Source organism: Aulonocara sp. 'chitande type north' Nkhata Bay, linkage group LG9 (assembly GCF_057382095.1).
Source record: "Aulonocara sp. 'chitande type north' Nkhata Bay isolate Kocher_YH1m ecotype deep benthic linkage group LG9, A_spYH_male_GT1.1, whole genome shotgun sequence".
In the NCBI taxonomy this organism is placed as follows: Eukaryota; Metazoa; Chordata; class Actinopteri; order Cichliformes; family Cichlidae; genus Aulonocara; species Aulonocara sp. 'chitande type north' Nkhata Bay.
The window spans coordinates 10,208,346-10,215,655 of NC_141352.1; the positions used below are offsets into that span (position 1 = coordinate 10,208,346).

Sequence of the window (7,310 nt, forward strand, 5' to 3'; positions counted from 1 at the left end):
TTACGTCACTGTCATGAGACATTATCGCAAAGAAATCACGGTTTTAGTAACGCAGAAACGCAGTGTTACTACGGGAAAGTAACGGTAATCTAATTACCGTTTTTGCAATAGTAATCCCTTACTTTACTCGTTACTTGAAAAAAGTAATCAGATTACAGTAACGCGTTACGCGTTACTGCCCATCTCTGCTAATCAGTGTCAGTGCGCCCCAGGGCAACTGTGGCTACAATGTTGTTTCCCATCACCAGTGTGTGAATGTGTTTGTGAATGGGTGGACTGTATGTAGTGTAAAGCACTTTGGGGTCCTTAGGGACTAAGTAAAGCGCTATACAAATACAGGCCATTTTCCATTTAATACACAGTCTGTGATTGCTTCACATTGTTAGTTTACTCTGCCTGTCTGTGGGTTTTTGTCCAACTTGGAGTGAACAAAAGCAGAAACAGTAAAAAACGTAAACTGTGAAAGTCTAGTTTATTTCATGAATACAAAAGAAAAACATTTACAGTCAGCAGAAAAAAGTAGCATACATGCATGATAAAATGGATACTGCTATATAACATGGACAGTCAGAGTAAAATTCATTGTCTTACCACTTAAGATATGTTTTAAACTTAAAAAGAAAAACACACTGAAATTAGTTTCTGTATTTGCCTGTAAGTCTTGTATACAATGTGGAATGTTAAACCATGTTCAGCGGTCCCCAAGCCCCAGGCCATGGACCGGTACCAGTCCATGAGTTGTTTGGTACCGGGCCGCGAGAGTTGAGGCTTGGGCGTGAAATTTATGGTTTTCATTAACTCTCTTTGCCTGGGTCTTTTCCCCATGTTGTAGTTGTGTGTCTTATTTTGAAAGAAACATCTACATGTTACCATAGTGACCAGAGAGCATTAAGGGGCAGAGAGGAGGATGTTGCTCTCAATCTTGTGGGCGCATTTCCGGAGGACGCTGCTAATAAAGTTACACGATTACACGGTGAATTCACGTTTATTATTTTATTTACAAAATTCCAGTGTTTGTCTTGGTCGTATCATTTTATTTTGTTGTATTTATCCGCCTTAAAAGTCAGTCCATGAAAATATTGTCTGACATTAAACCAGTCCGTGGCGCAAAAAAGGCTGGGGACTGCTGCTGTAGATAGTTAATAAATCTGTTTATCTGTTTTTTCAGACCTCTGACCCTGAAACCAGAAGAGGATCTTTCTGTCTCTTCAGATTCATTGTGATCCAGTGATGGGAGTGATTTCATGATCACGCTGATGTTTGCTCAGAGCAGATAATGAAGTGAATGTTTTTGCACATTGGTAATAGTGAAACAATTTATTTGCAGCGTGGGATTGTTTGTGTTTGGAGTATGAACTGAGCTTACCGAAACTTTTGTCACACTGGTCACAGCTGAAGTTCCCTTCAATGTGTGCACGTTCATGATTGTTACGACTCCCTGAGTACGAGAAACTTCTGTCACAGTGTCTGCACTTGTATGGTTTCTCTCTTGGGTGGACTCGTTTGTGTCTATTAAGCTCACCTGCAGAGGTGTAGGATGACCCACACTGGTCACAGATGTGCTTTTTAACCCCACTGTGACAAAGTTCATGGTTTTTTAATTCACTTATAGTGGGGAAGCCGCTCCCACATTCTTTGCAGTAGTTCATTTTGTCTCCAGTGTGTCTACGTTGATGTATTTTCAGGCTCTTTTGATTACTGTAAGTTTTTCCACAAAGGTCACAGCGAAACTCTTTCCCACCACCACAGTGACGACAGGGTTGAGAACTGGATCCATCTGTGTCGCTCTGCTTCAAAACAAAGACACAAAGACAGTGTAAGTCAGTCCTTCAACATTTTAATCCAGAATGAAGCTTGAAATAAAGAGCATCTTTGCCAACATCCAGTTACATTTTACTGTCACAGTGAAACTATACACACAGCTTGGTTGCATTGATAGAGAAGCCACTGAAGCAGCTCAGCGCCTTTGTGAACGAGGTGGAGCGAACAAATACTGTCAAATACTGCGTGAGTCATGGCACCACTTACCTCAACATCCAGTTGTGAAAGCTGCATCAACCTGAGCCAAAAAGTGATCGAGCTGGAACAAAGGATATCAGAAGGCAGAGGGATAGGCCATTTCAGCCGTCTGCTCAGCCTTAACACCTGGCTTTCCTCCCCCTGTGTCTCCCATGGTGTGGGTTTTATTAACAATTTTGATGCCTTCTGGGAGAGGAGGCATCTTTTTGGGGCAGACGGGCTCCACCTCAACGCCTGGGGACGCCGTCTGCTGTCTGCCAATTTACCATTTGGTGTACAGCACTCCCGCACACCGCCCTGTCATTACTCAAACCGACATTACCTGCTGATCTATCCGCCACTGACTGATGTCCCCCTGGTCCCAGCTCCTATATCTGTTCAACTTTTAACAGTAATACACAAAAACTCTGGACTCGGACCTCTCTCTCCCACAGTCAACATAATACCCGTCATAATCACAAACAGAGAGCAACACAATTATCATAAATCCAGTAACTCCAAAAACATTAATAACCTCCGGCCTCTTCAAAAATGTCAACATGCCAACCTCTGGATGTCGGGAGTTTTGATCTCCTCCATACCTGCTTCATGCCCTGGAGGACGGGGCTATGGCCCCCCCACACCCTCTAGCAGATCATTACATGAAGGAACCTTTTAAATACAAGCGCATCCATGCTCACAGGTGTACACACAGGTGCTCACACACACAAACTACACCCTTTTTGGCTCCTACCTCAAAACACACTGTGTTCTGTTGATCTTATGTGCTGCACAATAATGTTTAATATTTTGTTTTTATTGTTATATTCCCATAGATCATCGTCCTGTTGTTTATTCTATCTTCTACTTGTTTTCTTTCTCAACAGGTGATCCAGGTGATTGATATATGTATTTTTTGTCTGCTTATTTTGTTGGTTTTTGTTTTTTTGCCCTTTATCCTTGTCCCTCTTCTCTGCTGTTTTTCCCTCTTTCTTTCTCCCCTTTCTCTTCCTCAGTCAAGTCTGTCCTGTATTTAGCAAGTGAAAATAAAAAATAAAATAAACAATAAAAGGTGAATCAAACAGACCATTACGGCAAAGCTGGGATGGTCAATTTGGTAAAGTAAATCTGTTGGGCATCTTTCTTCGCCTTTAGACAATAATTCTGATGGCAAAAGAGCCAAACGGGACAGGCAAAAAAAAGAGAGTGTGGGGAGTGAGTTGGAGGGTGGGGTGGGCTGCTTTTAACCATGTAAAGCACTTTGTGCTACATTTCTGTATGAAAAGTGCTTTATAAATAAAGATTGATTGATTGGTTGATACTTTGAGGACATGTAAATAAAACTAACAGACTATTAAAGTAAGTTGATTCTGAATGTGTGGTAGGATGCACTGATTGCTTTTAGTTAGATGACCCTCCTGTTGTTCAGTTAGTGAATACAAGTAAAATAGAGCAGTTCTGATATGTACAATATATATTTTTAAATGTATTTTGCCATGTATGAAACTTGCAAGTGGGTAACAAGAGGGGGCCATGTGAGAGTCAAGTGACCAGGGACTGAGACTCCACTGAGGGTGAAGCCAAAACTAAAGCCAGATGTCTGGCAGCACATAAAGTCAAAATCAAATTCAGTCTAAACTAATTGGATCGGGACCTTGTGAATCAGAACTGAATGAGTTTTAGAAATCAGTGACAATACCCAGCCCTATTGTCTGTGAAGGTTTTCCCAGATTTTAAAGCCCTAAGGGTTTAAAAACGCTGAGACTCTCTACCAAATCAAGTGAATTAAATTGGGACCTTGTGAATGGAACTAATTGTTCTAAAGACTGAAGAAGTTTCTCGGATGAGAGGTGAAACGTCTTCAAGAAACTTAAAGAAGGCCGAATGCTTTTCTTTACAAGCTCCTTAGACTACCCATCCCTATAATCTACATGAAGGTTGAGGTTGGAAAATTACAAATAATTTAAACAATGCTTCAAAAAAATGCAACTGTACCTCAAACATGGATACCAAGTAACAGGAATCATTGTTTTTAGTAAGATGACTTATTATGTTCTTTACGGACATCCAGTCGATGCCTTTGCATCCAGTGGAATTACTAACATGCTAACACAATTTAATTAACAGAGTTGTTCCAAACACTCAGTCTAAAATAAGAAGATAATAATATAAATACATACCTCACAGTAACTGCACTTGTAGAGTTACTTTCTGGTGTGGATCTCTTGGTGTTTTCTCAGGGACTTTGGAGATTTGAAAGTCTTATCACACAGGTCACATTTATAAGGTCTCTCCTCATTGTGGGTAAACATGTGGCGTTGTAACTGTGCATCTGTTGTAAACAGTTTCCCACACTGAACACAGCAGCAAACATCATGTCCAGTGTGAATCCGTTGGTGAATATTTCGGGTCCCTAGCCGACTGAAAGTGTCTCCACAAATGTCACATCTATACGCTTTGATTCCAGAGTGGGTAACTCGATGACGTTTTAAGGTGCAACTGAGAGCAAAAGATTTACCACACTGATCACAGCTGTATGCTTTAACTCCACTGTGGATGAGTTGGTGTGTTTTTAAGTGTCCAAGTTGGGTGAAAGATTTTTCACACAAGTCACAGCTGTACGGTTTAATTCCACTGTGGATGAGTTGGTGTGCTCTCAGGTGTTTAGCCTTGATAAAACCCTTCCCACAATCGTCACAGGTGTGTTTCTTCTCTCCCTTTCTTCTGTGAGGTTTGTCGGCCTCCTGAGAGCGCTGACTTCTCGCTCCACGTTGGTCCTGCAGTGACAGAGATACAAACAGAGGCAGTGAGTGAAATGCAGTCGTGGAACAAACTGAAACTCCATAACCTGCACACAGGTTCAATAACAGAGATATTCTTGCTCACCTTTTGGGTTGAAGTCATTGTTTCCTCTGTAGTGGCTGAGCTGAGTCTAAATGGCTCGTCTCCTCCTGATGATCAGCTGGAACACAAAACATATTTATATGTGTTAGAGTATTTTAAGCTTTTATTGTCATGAAATGTAACTGAGTGATATACTGATAAGTGTTTAATATTTCTGCTTATGCAAACGTCTTTCTATCATGAGCTCTCTGAACAGTGGGCCACCACTGTTCGAGGAGATCACAAGGGATGTGTGCAAATATAACCATCCTTGCAAGAGCTCATTTCTTTAAGCATATTCTAGTTGTCAGCACATAGCAACAGAAGGTTTGCCATAGATAGCGTACAAAGCATTAACCACAATAAATTGTGAAAACCAGCTGTTATTGTTAGATTAAGTTCCAGGAACTGCATGTTCTCCACCCACGAGTGAAGGGCGTGCAGCTAAGTTCCTGTTTTATCTGTGCGTTTCACCATGTACCATGAAGTATAAATAAAGACGTAAGACCAGTGCGGGGTGTGAGTATCTGTTGAACTCTCACCCGTGCACGTTAAACTGTTGAAGTGTCTGAGTGTCGTTTCTTCACCCGAGTGTTTTGATAATTGTTTAATCCCTGACAATATGTATTCCACCCGTGACAAAAAGAAGCTGAGATGGAAAGCTCGAATCCACTCAAACTGAATGTCTTCAGTCAGTGTGTCAGCCTCCAGTTAACAATGACAGTGAGAAACTGCACTACTGAACCTCCACCAACTGAGTAACTGCAGTTTGGTGCTTCATTTGAACCTTATAGATTTTATTAAACAAAATGTATAGAAAACTCTACAAAACAGAACAGCATGCAGGGAGCAGACTCTTCGCTGTAATTTTTTGTTGTGCATAAGAATCCACATGTTCCTCTTGTTATAAGATTAGCAGGACTGCTCACTTATGCTTTTTACATGTTGGTCTGTTAAAAGGTCACGCCATAAATGGAGTGACTGGAAATGTAGTTAAAAGGTCAGAGCCATATAATATATGCCAGCATTTAGGGTCCTTTCCACAACACCACACGATTGCTGCCACAACCGTGACACCACCATTCAATACCCAACAGGATTAAAAACATAATTCTTCCCCCAAATCACCAAGAGCTGCACATTAACCACCACCATTTATTTTAATTCTCAGTGCTTTCAAACATGAACTTTCATCTCTGTTTCATTAGCTTTTGTTAACATCTGTTGTTAACATCTGTTGTTAACATCGGGGCGATTGTGGCTCAAGAGTTGGCAGTTTGTCTTGTAATCGGAAGGTTGCTGGTTCAAGCCCCAGCTACGACAGTCTCGGTTGTTGTGTCCTTGGGCAAGACACTTCACCCATTGTGTTCAGAGGGCCCGGTGGCAACAGTGTCCGACAGCCTCGCCTCTGTAGCTTGCCATCACCAGTGTGTGGGTGACTGAATGTGTAAAGCGCTATACAAATACAGGCCATTTACCATCTTCCTGTGCATCACTTTACAGCAGCCAGACTCATTAAAATGAGACTGTAGGAGTTTACAGCCTCTCATGTGTTCATCCACAGCAGCTGGACTATAAAATTTATTGTGACCCTGATACTGCAGCAGATCGCTCTGACTTCCTGTTATCACTTCAAACACTCTCTCACTCTTCTCTCAACGTGTTCACAATAAACTGTGAACAGACACCGAGGAGAGCAGCAGAAGACCTCATTCAGGAGCTAAACTCAACATGAACTGAACTCACAGTAAAGTTAGCTCGGTGCTTACCTTTAGATGAGCCCACAAACCGAGAGAAACTCCGCGATGAAGCTGCAACTCTTTCCAAACACAGGAAACAGATCAGGGAGCAGAGACCCACGTGGTTCACGCTGATCTCAGCTACGATCCAGGAGACAAGGGTGGGCAGATCGATGCAGATATCGATCAGGACGTTGGTAGTGGTTTATGATCGATACTTTAGTTTGTTTCTCTCCTCTAAGTTCACTACTTTACTCCCGTTTCATGACAAAGCAGCTCTCTCTGCTCGACTCCTCTCCTGCGCACGCACACACACTTTGCTCCGCCCCCTTTTTCCTGCTCATCTGTGGTTTGTTGCTGTGTGGTCACGCGACACAGCTGCGTAGCGTAACCAGGCGGAGTTGTTTTTTTTTTTTTTTTTCCAAAAGTACCGCCTATCTCCTTTTGCTAACCTCTTTTCCTTATGCCCGGCTTACACTGTGCGATTTTTTCAGTCGCGCGATTCAGCTCCTGCTCAAACTGCACGATTTACTCGCAGGGGTTAGATGTTCGTAAGTCACGATGCAGAGTCTCACACTATACGGCCCGATGCTCTGATGCGACCTGAGTGCTCACACTGTGCGTCCATGAAATGAAGGTTAGAACCAGGGGCGATTCTAGAATCAGAGCTTTGGGGGTGCTGAGCACCCA

The 7,310-nt window shown here is 42.3% G+C and overlaps 1 pseudogene across 1 annotated transcript; it reads right to left on the minus strand.

Annotated features, from left to right (window-relative positions):
• Positions 1–438: 438 nt before the first annotated feature.
• Positions 439–6,951, minus strand: LOC147321623 (uncharacterized; annotated as a pseudogene). The gene is made up of 4 exons (XR_015130989.1): positions 6,651–6,951; positions 4,885–4,960; positions 4,179–4,775; positions 439–1,790 (listed from the first exon to the last, which is right to left on the minus strand). The product of XR_015130989.1 is annotated as an uncharacterized LOC147321623 (transcript).
• Between the last annotated feature and the right edge of the window lie 359 nt (positions 6,952–7,310).